The sequence below is a fragment of the Poromitra crassiceps genome (genome assembly GCF_964638095.1).
Source record: "Poromitra crassiceps genome assembly, chromosome: 29".
Lineage (NCBI taxonomy): Eukaryota > Metazoa > Chordata > Actinopteri > Beryciformes > Melamphaidae > Poromitra > Poromitra crassiceps.
The window spans coordinates 14,176,283-14,192,654 of NC_139641.1; the positions used below are offsets into that span (position 1 = coordinate 14,176,283).

General features: G+C 44.8%; 1 pseudogene across 1 annotated transcript; it reads right to left on the reverse strand.

Moving 5' to 3' along the window:
* Positions 1–13,085, reverse strand: LOC310800074 (G patch domain-containing protein 3-like; annotated as a pseudogene). The gene is made up of 8 exons: positions 12,920–13,085; positions 12,578–12,871; positions 11,320–11,793; positions 10,319–10,493; positions 5,191–5,250; positions 3,402–3,523; positions 965–1,092; positions 1–209 (listed from the first exon to the last, which is right to left on the reverse strand). The product of its transcript is annotated as a G patch domain-containing protein 3-like (transcript).
* Between the last annotated feature and the right edge of the window lie 3,287 nt (positions 13,086–16,372).

The following is a 16,372-nucleotide window of genomic DNA, read 5'->3' on the forward strand; positions in this document are numbered from 1 at the left end:
ACACTAAAAAAAGGTTTACAAAAAGTCATCTTCGTGGTCCAATGGTGCCACCTGGCTGCCAGCCTCTGTACTTCATACTGGTGTTTGGTTGGCGTCTCAGTAAGGTATCGCCTCGATCTATGTCTTTGGGTTGATCGAACACTGTGGTTATATGAAAGCCTGGTCTGGCCTTCTTTACAGGGCCGGAGTTCAACTTCTCTCCATGATACCTGCACAAAAACACAGGAATGCTCATTAGCATCATGAAAGTTTATTTGTATAGCACATTTCATACACAGAGGCAATTCAAAGTGCTTCACATAAAATGGTTGACAGGAAAATAAAAGAATAAAAGAAGAGAATAAAATGGACATTTAAAAGCATCACAACAAAACTTAAAAAAAAAAATGTATAAAAAGTGCATTAAGCAACAGGCGCAGCAGTTGCAAAAAGAGCTAAAAACTTATAGAGGACTCATTGGGTTTGCATAATAGAATAAATCAATTTATCTATATTGAGTCCCCCGACATTATGACTATAAACATGACGACACACACATAAAACTCAGGTCTGGGTACGGGGTCCTCTTTTCCTCTATACTGCAGTTTGGATGCCAAGCATACCCCCGCTTGTACCTTGCGTCATCTGTTGCCCGTCGACAAACAGGCCGTTTTTTTCTCTCTAAACCCTGCTTAAAACGAGTACGGCTCAAGTAAGCTCCCCTTACGCGTGCGTCCCTCCTGACGCATCACCTCACCCTCTTGTGAGTATATCCATATTACGGGAAACGATCCCCCCGACCTGCAGCTTTTAGCAGTAATTACAGTCGTCTATGTTTTAAAACCAATTGTATAATAGTGATTGAGAAACAGCTGTCAGCAGTTAAAAGCAACGGTAAACATAAAAGTCTTTAGTCTATTTTTAAAAGTACGTTTAAAATGAGTTCTGTTTTTTTCAAGTCTGTATTTACTTGGTTTTTACTCACCCAAAGCCCCTTTTGCACTTGGGATGTTGTCCGTCATTCTCAAGGGCGTCTGGGATCCCAGCCTGACTGTTCCCCAGCCCTTCACCGTCCTTCCAGCCCTGCTTCTCCATCACACGCCGGCCAAAGCCCTAACCCAAGAAAAGAGATGTTGAAAACATGTCTACTATTAATAGGCTCCATACAGATTGGAGTCAAATCAACTGTTGTGGAGACTAGTGCTGCACGATTAATCTAATCGCAATCACGATGTCAGCACGTGCGATTACATAACCGCAAAAGTGTGCGATTATTATTATTTTTTCTCACGTCTTTGTGTGTGTGTATGTGTGTGTGTGTGTGTGTGTGTGTGTGTGTGCCTCCTCTAAACTAACGTTACACGTGACGCAGCAAACACACGTTTCTCTGCCATCACACTGGGCATCAACACTAGCGGGAGACTTCTCCCATGCACTCCCGCAAATAAGTAATGTTATGCGCAGCAAGGGTCACAAACGTAACATTTTACAGAGAGGGAGAGAGAAAACATCCATGACAGCGAGCTATGCTAATAACTAGCTCGCTGTTCAGAAAAGCATGTAAACAGCCGTGTGATTAGTGAGAAAGTCAGTAAAATAAGCAGAGAGCTGCAGGTGCTTATGCAGAACTAGTGCACGATTAAGTGCACAGTGGGTAATGACCCGCTGTGATGAAGAATATAACGAGATTAACAAGGTTGATAGCAGAGAAAACACTGTTGCAGCTGCCAGCAGCAGCACCTCCCAGGCTCCTAGCTAGCCTGTCACATGACGCCTTCATGGTCCCTCGATAAAGTCTGCAGATGCACGTTACCTCACCTCTCTCTCTCAAGAAGCGTCACGTGAGTGTGGCCTTTAAGGCCATCTGTCACTCCAAAATAAATAAACGGGGTGTATCACTGTATTACTGGACAGACATGTAACTAACTTTGCCAGTCTGAGCCATCTTCTATGTGCTGTAACACAGTGCAGTTTCTATTTTTCTGGTGTTTCTTTTTTACATGTTTGGGACAGGCAAATGTCTCAAAATGTTTTTTTTTTTTAACACATTCACTGCCAGCCATTTTTTTTTTTTACTGTAGGTAGCTTCTGCCAAGCCGTTTTTTGAGGATTCTGGCTCATTTTACAAGAGCCGAGGATAATTTTCTGCTTGGACTTTGTGAACACGAAGTTCACAAAAGTACTAATAGAATGTGTGCTTTCTCTGTCTAAAATAGTTAGTTTGTAGAGTTAGTAGTTATGTAGATATTAGCCGTTGAGTACAGCATGGTTTCAGTGTCTGAGACAGGAAGCTGAGATAATCGCAGTTTTGTGAAATTCAATCAAACAGGCAGAACAGTCACTTTAACCATTTATTTTTGGCATCAGTGAGAGATCAGACATCTGAACAATATAGTTCTGAACACCCTCTCCCTTAAACTCCTCCCTCCGTGGGCGTGTCTGGTGGCGTTTGTCACAAGCCAGTTTCTCCTGCCTGTCTGAGCAGTGAGCAGCCTCCCTCTCTGGCGGCCCCTCGTCGGCGAGTGTGGCGAGTGTGGACTGTGGATAGGACTCAATCGTTTCTTGGATTTTCGGTTGAGAGCTTTGATGAAGCTTTGTGCGATTCTAGGCTTTATGCTGCCCACCCAGTCTATTTTTGGAACCCACCCGCCCGTGTGCAGCAGCGTGAAAGCGTTTTCGCCTACAGTATGAGAATGAGGCTCGTTCGTTTCTGGGTTTTCGGAATGCGTGCGATTCTGGCCTTTCTGCGGGTGTTTCAAAGTGTGTTTCACCCATAATCTATTATGCAAATTTGCAATCCCCCACGCCAGCACCGCTCTCCGCTCTCGGTGTGCTGCTCTGTTGGAGCGGCCGCTCTCGGGCGAGTCTGGTGACTGATGACTGTAAAATCGCCAAGCCATTTCCTTGAGAATGGCTTTCTCCCGCGGCTGTTTTTGGTTGCCTTTCTCTCTGTCGGGAGAGCACTGTCGCCACTTAGTTGGTCGGTAAAATAGATTATACTAATTCAATACTTCCAATATTTTTATAGGAGACGTGGGGGGCATTGATCCACGTAGCACCGTCAAAAAATTTTTTTTTTTTTTTGACAAGTCAACTCGTCATTGGCAGTGAACGGTTGGATTGTGTTTGACGAGTCAACTCGTCATTGGCAGTGAACGTGTTAAGATAATTTTATTTCAAATTGTTTTATTTATTTAGTTTTAATATATTTTAAATTGTAATATATTTCATGTATTTTAGTCTGTGATACGTGAAACTGTGGTATTTTTGTCCAAGGTTATCAATATCATACCATCAAAAACTCATGCCGGCACATCCCTAGATACCATTTGTTTATTATATCGCAATCGCAAAATTGTCCACCCTAATCGCTAATCACACCTTTCCCCCAAATCGTGCAGCGCTAGTGGAGACCTCCTTACCTTAGTGAACTTCTCAAAGCTGCCGATCGTCTGGCTGTGTCCTGATCGATCTTCAAGGCCGTCCCTCAGCCTCTTTTCATAGCGCATGCGGACGTAGTCGCGGGAATCCATGTCTCCTCCATCTGTGGGAGGAAGATCTGAGTTCAAGGCAATCTGGCTCCACATGAACAATTAAGGAGCATTCTCAGACCAGCCTAGTTCATGATTTGCACCAAATGAAACATTGTTGAGTTTTTCTCAGCTGGTTTTGGTTCAGTTTCACACCAGGTCAAAAGCAAGCGGACCACATTCGTGCTGCCAACCGTCCTGGATTGGCCGGGAGAAAATGTAAATTCCCACTTCCCAGAGATTTTGTTTTGACAGCTGAAATGATAAGAATGTGACTGTGCGCACGTGTTTAGCCTACTCCCTTTTATATACAGTCTATGGTCGAGACCGGTGTGCGTATTTGCCATTGGGTGATGGTGACAGAGTGTGTCTGTGTGTGTGTGTGTGTGTGTCTGTGTGTGTGTGTGTGTGAGAGACAGACAGACCGACAGACAGAGGAAGGGAGACGGCAGGTGCCAACCACAGCAGTGAACCAGAATGTGCATGTGAACAGCCCTCTGTCTGAATCCCCAAATCTGAACCGATGTCTGTTATTCAACTCGCTCTGTATTCTCAAGGTCCCGCACGACATTTCCCCGTGTCAAGCATGCTTCAATCACCTGTCAATCAATGATCGCAACGTGAGACGCAAGAGTTGGGCTAACACCGGGATTCCACTGAGTGCATTTGCGTTGCGGCTGTGCTCTGTGCTCCGTGCTCTGTGCTCCACCAACGTCACGGCTCCGCTCTGCCAGACAGCTGGAGTGATGAGACCGACAAGTTCTCGCGGTGAAATCGCGCACATTCGCGCGAGACAATTTGTATGTGGGATAAATACAACAACAAACAGGCAGAAGATCATTGTTCCCAACTGGAGAAGCAGAGGAGGGGTGGACTTGCTTGGTGTTGTCCTTGTAAAAAGGATGTGTTGTGTCATATATTATTTTGTGGTTTTCCACTTCAATGATTAACTTTTCCTCATACATGTTTGTCCTCTGGCTTGATATTGAATGCTGTAAACACCTCTGCCCTGTTGACTCCATGCCTGGCTCCGCCCAACTTGCTGCAGCTTTGCTCCGACATCCGTGAAAAATAGAAGCCTTGGGTATCTGCTTCGGAGAGCTCCGGATCGTCTGAGACACGCAACGCAGCGGAGTAGGTGGGAGTTGACACATTGATTAGAGCGGAAACGTATCGGCTCCGAAGCCGTACCGCAGCGCAGACGGACCGAACACGGACTCAGTGGAATTTGGCCGTGATATGTGTCATTAACGCGCGGTCATTTGGTAAAAATATAAAACCAAACCTTTGCAACTTCTGCCTAAAGTAGGCTACTATCATGGAGAATATGACCGCTGTCAAGAATAAAATAATAACTTATAAAGATGCTGCAATCAGACAATCTTATCGCATAAGAAAGCAATCGTGCAAAAAAAAATCCCCAAAGAATAATCCACAGTTTCGCCAGCCAACAAAACAGCATGTGAAGAATTAAGATGTTGTTTTTAACCATAAAATGCTCTTCCTCAGCCCGATTACCCACAATGCAGCTGGCTATGGCAGCTGTTGAATCAAAAATGCGCTTGGTCGGATCACCAAATGAGGTAGGTACTGAAAACGCCCTAACACTTTGTGCATTTTCTGTTTGGTTCCATTTGTCAATCGAGGGAATGACAGTTGAATAATAGTGCATTTTAATTACCTTTGTCATAATAAACGCTCATGTCAACATCCCAGTCGTCTGCTGTTTGTTCATCAAAATCTAAAGAAAGGGAGTAAAGAGACAGAATCAATATTTCATCAAGTAAACATAATTCATGTATGGCAGTGGTATTCAACCCTGGTCTTCTAAACCCAGAGTATTACTGGTTTTCTTTGATTTTAGATCTGGGACGTCAGGTGAACGCAGTTAACTGATAACCACTTAATAGGACAGAAAACCAGCGTCACTCTTTGTCCAGAGGACTGAAGTTGGGAACAATTGACTTATGTCTTGATCCAAGAACAATTCAATAAACTCAGCGTATTCCTGTATCCTGTACATAAGTTTGATAAGTTTGTAGAATTTAATTTCAATTTTAACTGAATATGGCACTTTGTGTACAGTGGTAGACGGATCAATAAGCGTGCCTTACCGCAAGCTGTGTATTGACGCGCGGCGGCATTAAAACTAATTGAGGTGTAGTTGCACCGTTGACCACCAGGTGTCATCTGTGAGCATCCTTGAGATCAAGTGTTGAATGTGACACAATAGGGCGCGCCGGAAAGAAAACAAAAGGTAATTACGGCAGCTAAATAGGCCCCAATATAGCGTTAAAATAAAATAAAAATGTAGGCTATCATGCAAAAAGTAGCCTGTAATGTTAATTTAATTTCGGACCGTCTGAATATGTTTTATTTATAGAGAGCGAGGCGAACCAACAAGCAGAGAAAGAGAAACGGAGATCTGAGAGTTTCTTCATTGCCCAACCGTGACAGCAGCGAGAAAAAGGGAGCTGGATATATCATTTTTCAAAATGATTTACATGGACTGCGGGCGCTATTAGAAAAGGGTGATGGATTTGTCTTGTCAGCTGACATTTGGACAAATAGGAGAGGGCACAGCTTCCTGGGCATCGTGGCCAGTTTCATTGACGGGACGTTCAAGGGGCACACCGTTCTGTTAGGCTGTGATCACATACAGGGTCCCCATACCGCTGATCGCATTTACCAAAAGTATGAAAGAATTGGAACGTGCAACGACGTGTTATTCGTGTCATATGCGGGGCAGGTGTTGAAACCGAAAGTAACTAGCGCCATCCAGCAGAGAGAGGGAAGGAGGGGATGGTGGGCATGTCTGGACATGTCTGGATGCATGCAGGGGCAGGTGTTGAAGCGAGTCATCCTGGAGCAGATGCAGCAGAAATATGACACTATGCAACCCAGAGGATTATGCGGAAAGCAACTCTTCTGGACCCAAGATACCGGGCGGAAAACATGGATCCCACCGATCTAAGTGATACCCAAGCTGGGCTGGTAGCAGAGATTGTGGCAGCAGTCGGCCCCGCTGCACGCGTGAGAGTGGAGGGTGAAGAAGACGAGTCAGGTGCTGGTGGAAAGATAACCAGGCACGGCTTCCACTCATGGCTGGCTTGGCAGGGAAATATTTGTGTATTTGTGCCACCAGTGTACCATCCAAGCGTGTGTTCAGCACAGCAGGGATTGTTGCAATGCCACTCCGAAGCAAATTATTGCCCGAAAAGGTAAAGCTGTTGGTATTCTTGGCCAGAAACCTGTAATGGTAAAACGAAGCAAAAAGGCTAATGGCTAAAGGCCTATAGCCTATTTAACCAAGCCCAAAATGTTTAATTTCGAATTCCTTTAAGTTTATAAGATCGTGTGGTGGGCTTGTGTTGTTTAAATCCCTGAAGTTCGTTAATACAAGCTTAATTCATTTAAGATAATTGCATAATTCGTTTTGTATTTATTTTACACAGCAATATCTACTGGTTAATTTTACCAGGCTAATTTATTTTTATTTTTGTGTGTGAAATGATGAAGGTTTTCCCAATGTCCCACTGGGTTGTGTTTTTGCAAATAAAAAGTGTTGTACGGAAACAAGCTTGTTTCTTTTATTTCTGTTTATTATAGTAACATTTTTATTTGTCTTATATGGCTATTATTAGGAGGGGGGGGGGGTTGATTAAATTTTATGAAGTCGTTGCGGTGCTGTTTGGCTGCCCGGCCCGGCACTGCTGCGAATGCGCATTCACAAACATGTCATGTACGGAGTCAGGCGCGACTCAAACTGCAGGCTAGTAGGCTGCTCAGTTAAAAACAACAATAAATATGCTGGTCGGTTACTTATTTTATTTAGCCTTCTATATTTTAGAAGCATATTTTTATGTTTACATTTTCTCAGTTTCTGGGATAGTCGGACAAGTGAACATGAAGGAAGAGTAGAGACTTATGGAACCCTGACTGAAGACGTTTGTTTATTCATGTAGCCTAATTAAAAACATTTTCAATGATAGCCTGAGGTGTCTGACTGCTGAATGTAGCCTATTAACTCATTCAGTGCCAGCCACTTTTGGAGAACGGATGCTCCCAGTGCCAGAGTTTTCAGAGCGTTTTCAGTGATTTCTCGAGGCCCACAGAATATTGTGTGATATTACTATGTAAACACCGAACACGCACAAGAACGAGCTGGCTCTATTGTATCATCAGCAAAAAAAAGTTTATTGATACCATTTTCCGTTCTTTAGTTATGAGCCGGAGAAGATAGGTTGTTTTCAGCGTTTTCAGGCTTTTCAAATTATTAGCTGAGATAATCCGCCTTTTGTGAAATGCAGCATTTCAAGCACATTCACTGAGTCTGAAGATAATATTTTCTGATGTAGTGACGTAGTTGTTGTGTGATGCCCTGCGTGCACCACCCCCCTCCCCCCCTCCCCCCGTAAACTCCTCCCCACACTGCACACAGCCTCACGCAACCATTATATTTTCGGAGTGCTGCGTTTGTGTGCTGCTGTCGGCTCTCAGCGCCACAGCAGGGAAGAGCCAACCCGGATTGCTGAATGGTTTGGCGTCAGGGGCTGCTTTCCTGGCTGCTAATCGGTTGGAGAAACTATACAGACAGACAGACAGACAGACAGACAGGGACAGAGGGGCTCAGTTGTGAGCGCGGATTGACTCCTGTTCGGAGCCAATGTCAGCTCCCGCGACAGAGCAAATGGCTCTGGGAGCATGCATCGGGTTGTCTTTGATCCACGGCTTTTAGGCTGTTTCTCGGACCTGTCTCTAATCTGGACTGCACCGAGCAAGCACTGTCGCCACCTAATGAGTCCGTAAAATAGGTTATACACCTCCAATAGCTACTATAGTTGTACAGGAGCTGCGGAAGGCTTTGATCGACGTCCCACCGTCAAAAAACGCATTGGACGTCGAAGGACGTCCGTGGCATTCTACGTCACTATTTAATTGGACGTCGAAGGACGTCCATGGCATTCAATGAGTTAAAGGCCTTTGGCCTAACTGCAAAGTGCAAACTCAGCAAGCAACAATAAATTAAACAAATAGCCTATAGCAGCATTATTGGGCACCTAAGTAAATACATGCACTGTCTGGCATGCCTAGAATGTCTCTAGAACGTGAAATTAAATAACTTGAAAACTAATAAATGAAGAATCACTTGTAAAAAATGTTTTTAATAAAGTGGCTGGCTGCTCGGTTCTGCCCGTTTTCGTTTAGCATTTATTTGCGTCGGGACTTCACTGCATTGAACTGCTCCGCTGCATGTGCAAAGTTGAAGGCCTCCAAACCCTTTCCACAACTTGCGATCTGCATCAGCCTTGTGACTTCTGCAGGGACACTGGAGACTGGAATTGGGGGAGGGGGATGGAGGGTGGAATGTTTCACCCCTATTAGACCATATAGACCCTGTCTATTGTCTCATGTGGCCAACCTATTGAAATGTAAATAAAGGAACGGGGGCAGTCCGGGGGGGCAGTCCCGATGAGAATAGGCCTACAGTAGCCTATATTACAATAGGCTATATATAAAATCTGTGGCTTTCAAGGCTGGTGTGAAAGAGCCTACATAACCAGAGTAGGCCTATATTGTTTGATAAAAATATGTTTTCAGACAATGGGCACGGCGCGCGCACACATACACACACACACACACACACACACACACACACACACTGCTCCCCTACGAGAACCGCAGGCTCTGCGCACGCTGCTGTGCCTGCTGAGCGACATGACGGGCGGCCAGCGTGGCCGAGAACCAGATGACAAATAAATAAAGTAGCTACTCTCACCTCTTGATTAAGGTGTAGGCTATGGGAGTTATTTATTTTATTTATAATAATACAGATATTTATAATAAAACATATATTATAGTTTTTATGGTAGCCTGGCCTATATTATTATTATTATTATTATGGATGGCCCTCTGCAGCTGTACTAAATACGAATAAAGCAAGGCCATAAAAATTAGTTCGTATAGTCTAGAGGGAACAAATAAAAGGAGCTGAATTGCCGTGGAGTGCGCAGTAGTTTTAATGTGGTTGATCACAGACTTCTCTCTATTATAGGCTATTGCTTTAAGGGATGCGGCCGCGCGCCGGTCAAGCCACTGCTGTTATTTGTAGTAACAATGTACAAATACACACACAAAGGATAGGCTACTGTTGGCAGAGTACATGAAACATTCCACCCCCCATCGCAAGTGATTTTATTCTGCATGTAGAATATTCAGCAGGAATGCACAAATGTCACACAAAGGAATAATAATAATAATAATAATAATTATGACGTGATAAGATCATTCATTTTAGCACAGCGCGCTCCGCTCTCTTCAATGAGGAAATGGAAATCCAGACCTTGTAGAAAAGTGTCGATTTTCGGGGTTAGGGTTGAAAGTAATTCTCTCTCTTTTCAGAGGCACACAATTACTCACATAAGACCCTACATTTAATAGTTAATTTAATAGTTAGTTTGTGGATTTGGTTTCCAGGGACTTTAATCATCAAGGGGAGACAAAACACGATTGATTTCGTAGGCTGAGCGCGAGAGCCTCCCTGCTTGCTGCATATACTGTACTGTAGGTAGTTGTGCACTGCCACCCCCTAGTGTCCCACTTTGATACCACATACTAACGGCAAACAGAATTAACGCCGCGTTGCGGTAAAAGACGCTTATTGATCCGTCTACCACTGTAGATCATAGAAAAAAGTACCCACCAGCCCCCCCACACAATCATTTGTTGGCATAATAATGTGCAAATGTTTTTTTATTTTATTTTACAACCGTTCTGTTAATGTTAGTTTGTGTGAAGTGTCTGTATACCTCCTTCTTCCTCCTGCCAGTACTGGGCATCAGTGTAGAACACCAGGCCTGAACCACCCTTTTCCCATTTCAGCTCAATCTCCTCTTCATAGAGCCTCTCCTTGCTCCGCTCCTGGCTCGTTACGTCCTCGTGCAAAGCTTCATGGCGCTCCCACTCCTCACATCGGTCATCATCCTGCACCCGAGGAGGAGAAGAACAAATGATAATAGCAATTCTTCCAGCAAAATACCACAGCCCCCTAGACATCCTATCACTAATAGAGAGCCGCAGGAACGAGTCCGGAAATCATCGATGCTACTAACACTGCTGGTTCTTCACTGTTTTCGCCTATGGGATTTTTGAATGGGTTTTTGGTGCGATGCTTCTAATAAGGTCTCTGGGCAACGCAAGCTTAATCAAACGTGAACCAGTGTTTAGTAATATCATCTTCACACATAATGCCCACTTTATGTGGGCATGAGTTTTTAAGCTTTTACATGCCATTAAAAGGGCAGCTAGCTAGCAAACGGCTAAATGAGACTACACTGTTGAGTCGACGGGGATATTATACGTCAATAACGTCATCACTTCAAAGGACGAACACGGAAATTCTCTTTCCCTCACCTGCTTCAGCCCGTTCAGCCCGGGGTAATCAGTGCACAGCAGCGCACACATCAACAACAACTAGGTTGCGTGCTGACGTGACGTGGAAGCCTATGCGACACTGTGTAGTTCTGGATTAGCTTAGCACAAGCTTTTTACTTCTAGGGCTCGCATTTACGCTACAAAACTCATGAAAGTGGTCCTCATGTGTGAAGATTATCCGACTGAACTCTGGTTCACGTTTGATTAAGCTTGCGTTGCCCAGAGACCTTATTTGAAGCATCGCGGCAAAAACCCATTCAAAAATCCCATAGACAGAAACAGTGAAGAACCAGGAAGTCCGGGACTTCCGCGTTCTGACTACAAAGATACGTCATCCCTGCGGCTCTCTGTAACGTGCAAACAGATATAAACGCACATAATTTGCATTTGACTACACATCCTCCTCCTCCTCCTCCGGGTCATCGGTGTCTGTCGTTTCTCGGTGGTCACCTAGCTGCTGCTTGGCTCCTGAGGATGAAGCAGCCACACCACCTGGCCCTGATATTTCATGTCCAGCAGCTGTGAAGATATTCTCTTCTGTGGCTGGTACTGTGTGGGCACAGTAGTACTGTGTGGGCACAGTAGTACTGGAAAGGCACATTGCCATAGCGCCGGTTGGAGCTGGTCTTGGGGAAAGTGAGACCCAACTTGCGGATGAGACGCGGAGGCAGACGGCACGACTGGATGAGCTGCAGGAATACTTTCACCGGTGTGCCCACGTTCCCATTGTGCATCAGGGAGGGTGGGTTTAACTCACATAAGCCTCGGAGGTCAGCCTCTGTGAAACGTTCTGTTAAGGACACGCGGTGCCGCTACTCACACTTTGTCTTATAGGGGAAGGACTCCTCATCTGAAAACATAATAACAAGAGTTACAAAGTGCTTTATGTTAACATTAACATAAAAAAAGACAAAAGATGTAAGGTGACAACATAATATCGATGTGCAAAACACTGATCAACTTAAAAACAACAAACCTTGAAGCAATGAAATAACAGCATACCATACTGACAACCACTAAGCAGAGAGACTGATCTAAGGCCATGTTCACATTACATGCAAATCTGATTTGATGATGAAGTCATTAATCATCATATCTTGATTGGTTTCCCAAATCTGATTTGGGAGTGTGTCCGCACTGCCACACATCTGATTTTCAAGTCGGATCTGTGTTGTCCAGACCTAAACAGCCTATCTGCATGGGTTGTTATGGTAACGACGACGTGGGCATCAGTAAATACGTATATTGGTGACGTGGTTTTCCTGCACAGAAGCATTTGATGACGAGTTGCAAGTGATGTTCAAATCAGATTTGGTGGATCTGCACGTCCGCACTCAAGTCACATCAGTCGAAAGCAGATTGGAAACTACCTCCATATGTGGTTTGGGACAAGTGACACAAATCAGACTTGGAGCGTCCAGACTCATAAAACCAATCTGGATAAAGTCATTAATAGGTCACTAAAGTTCACAAATCAGATTTGGCCTCCTAGTCTGAACATCGCCTAATAATTTACTTTTTTTCAACCCAACATCCTCAGACAATAAATCCTATAGGGTGGGTAATTAGGACACACAACAGAAACATACGGGCCAAACAACAAAGACAAGGTTGGTTGACGTCTACTAACTAACCTGTGTCATATGAAACTTTGACTCTCTTGATAACACAGCGTCTCGCCAGCCAGCTTCCTTTCGAGTCTATCCACTGGTTCCCTGAGTACATCTTGATCAATCTGTCCGCTTCCTTGGCATCGTGGACTGAGACTATACAGCAACAGGATTTCACGCGTGGCTTCGACGAGGAGGAATAGTCTTGTTTTGTGTTTCTCTCCGAGGAGGAGATCGAGCTGTCCACCGTGCTCTCATCCGACGGGCCACCAGGTCCTCCAGCTCCTCCGTGTGTCGGCTCGTCGGACTCCTGCTTTGAGCCCTCCTCCTCCTCCTCCTCCTCCTCCTCCTCCTCCTCCTCCTCCTCCTCCTCCTCCTCCTCTCTGAGAACCTCTGGTCGGTGTCGGTAGTGGAAACACTGGAACCCACCGCTTTCTATCAACTGGCTGAAGTAATTTCTGAGGTCCGCTGAACGAAAGGCGACAGGAATGTTGCTAATTGCTAGATACACAAGTGGTACGGAGTCCGCCATGATTGTTTGTTTCTGAGCTGTGAGCTGTATCGTCCTACGTCATCAGTATCGTCCTACGTCATCGGAACGACGTGCCCAGCGTGCGTCAGATCACGTGAGCACTGGGTGTCGTGTGGAAGCGGCCATCATTGCAAACGTTCTTGTAACAACACAGGGTAACGTTAGCACTAGCAGTAGCATACTAGCCTATTTCCCGTTTATAATACTTTAAGAAGTTTAATTTACAAACAGAAGACTCGTATGTGCGGACGATATTATCACGAATATATGAAGTAGAACCAGGCTCCGTTGATCAGAGGAAGAAGACTCACTGGACTCAGATGAATGGTTTAGCTGTGAAGCTAACGTTAGCTGTGAAGCTATTGGAGCTTTGAAGGAAGTTTGTCAGTAAAGTTCAGGAGGAAAAGTTCCTGTCACTGTGTGAAAATTAAAATGTCTAAAGTCCAGAAGCTGAGAGCTGTGGTGAAGCAGCACCTAACTGCGGGTGATGAAGATAAACTGCTGGATGCTGTGCGGTTACACAGAGAAGCCTTGCCTCCAGACCTCCAGCAGCTGTTAGTTCCCGCTGAGCAGCAGGAGTGGAGCCCCAGTCTCGACCAGGAGGACCCAGAGCCCCCACACATTAAAGAGGAACCCCGGACCAGTCAGGAGGGAGAGCAGCTTCAGGAGGGACCAGAGCCCCCAGACATCAAAGAGGAACAGGAGGAACTCTGGATCAGGAGGGAGGGAGAGCAGCTTCAGGAGGGACCAGAGCCCCTAGACATTAAAGAGGAACAGGAGGAACTCTGGATCAGGAGGGAGGGAGAGCAGCTTCAGGAGGGACCAGAGCCCCCAGACATTAAAGAGGAACAGGAGGAACTCTGGATCAGGATGGAGGGAGAGCAGCTTCAGGAGGGACCAGAGCCCCCAGACATTAAAGAGGAACAGGAGGAACTCTGGATCAGGAGGGAGGGAGAGCAGCTTCAGGAAGGACCAGAGCCCCCAGACATTAAAGAGGAACGGGAGGAACTGTGGATCAGGGGGGAGGGAGAGCAGCTTCAGGAGGGACCAGAGCCCCCACACCTTAAAGAGGAACAGGAGGAACTCTGGATCAGTCAGAAGGGAGAGCAGCTTCAGGAGGCCCCAGAGCCCCCAGACATTAAAGAGGAACAGGAGGAACTCTGGATCAGGGGGGAGGGAGAGCAGCTTCAGGAGGACCCAGAGCCCCCAGACATTAAAGAGGAACCCCGGACCAGTCAGGAGGGACCAGAGCCCCCAGACATTAAAGAGGAACATGAGGAACTCTGGATCAGGAGGGAGGGAGAGCAGCTTCAACGGCTGGAGGAGGCTGATATCACCATGTTCCCATTCTCTGTTGTCCCTGTGAAGAGTGAAGAGGAGGAAGAGAAACCTCAGTCCTCACAGCTTTATCAAAGCCAAACTGAAGAGAACAGAGAGGCAGAGCCTGTAGCCACCTGCTCAACTGAACAGATGAAAACAGAAGCTGATGAAGAGGACTGTGGAGTATCAGAACCAGCCAGGAACTTTATATACTTACATCTAGCTAGTCATTCACAACCAACTAGTGATGACAATACTTCAGACTCTTCTGAGACTGAAGACAACGATGGTGAATGGGTGGAAACTAGTGAACTTCAGTCAGGTTTAGGCTCACAGAAAAACAGTGACGTTCCAAGGAAGAAACACTTCAGCTGCTCAGTTTGTGGTAAAAGATTTGCTAATGAAGCACACTTGAAGAGACACATGATAGTCCACACAGGAGATAAACAATATAATTGCTCAGTCTGTGGTAAAGGTTTTGGTCAGAAAGGAACCTTGAAGACACACATGGTAGTCCACACAGGAGATAAACAATTTAATTGCTCAGTCTGTGGTAAAGGTTTTGGTCGTAAAGTAGACTTGAAGAGACACATGATAGTCCACACAGGAGATAAACAATTTAATTGCTCAGTCTGTGGTAAAGGTTTTGGTCGTAAAGTAGACTTGAAGACACACATGATAGTCCACACAGGAGATAAACAATTTAATTGCTCAGTCTGTGGTAAAAGTTTTGGTCAGAAAGGAACCTTGAAGACACACATGGTAGTCCACACAGGAGATAAACAATTTAATTGCTCAGTCTGTGGTAAAGGTTTTGGTCGTAAAGGATACTTGAAGACACACATGATAGTCCACACAGGAGACAAACAATTTAATTGCTCACTCTGTGGTAAACGTTTTGGTCGTAAAGGATACTTGAAGACACACATGATAGTCCACACAGGAGATAAACAATTTAATTGCTCAGTCTGTGGTAAAAGTTTTGGTCGTAAAGTAGACTTGAAGACACACATGATAGTCCACACAGGAGATAAACAATTTAATTGCTCAGTCTGTGGTAAAAGTTTTGGTCGTAAAGTAGACTTGAAGACACACATGATAGTCCACACAGGAGATAAACAATTTAATTGCTCAGTCTGTGGTAAAGGTTTTGGTTATAAACACACCTTGAAGTCACACATGGTAGTCCACACAGGAGATACACAATTTAATTGCTCAGTCTGTGGTAAAAGTTTTGGTCGTAAAGTAGCCTTGAATACACACATGATAATCCACACAGGAGATAAACAATTTAATTGTTCACTCTGTGGTAAAAGTTTTGGTCAGAAAGGACACTTGAAGTCACACATGCTAGTCCACACAGGAGATACACAATTTAATTGCTCAGTCTGTGGTAAAAGTTTTGGTCGTAAAGGAGCCTTGAAGAGTCACATGATAATCCACACGGGAGATAAACAATTTAATTGCTCAGTCTGTGGTAAAAGTTTTGGTCGTAAAGAAGACTTGAAGAGACACATGATAGTCCACACAGGAGATAAACAATTTAATTGCTCAGTCTGTGGTAAAGGTTTTGGTTATAAACACACCTTGAAGTCACACATGGTAGTCCACACAGGAGATACACAATTTAATTGCTCAGTCTGTGGTAAAAGTTTTGGTCGTAAAGTAGCCTTGAATACACACATGATAATCCACACAGGAGATAAACAATTTAATTGTTCACTCTGTGGTAAAAGTTTTGGTCAGAAAGGACACTTGAAGTCACACATGCTAGTCCACACAGGAGATACACAATTTAATTGCTCAGTCTGTGGTAAAAGTTTTGGTCGTAAAGGAGCCTTGAAGAGTCACATGATAATCCACACGGGAGATAAACAATTTAATTGCTCAGTCTGTGGTAAAAGTTTTGGTCGTAAAGAAGACTTGAAGAGACACATGATAGTCCACACAGGAGATAAACAATTTAA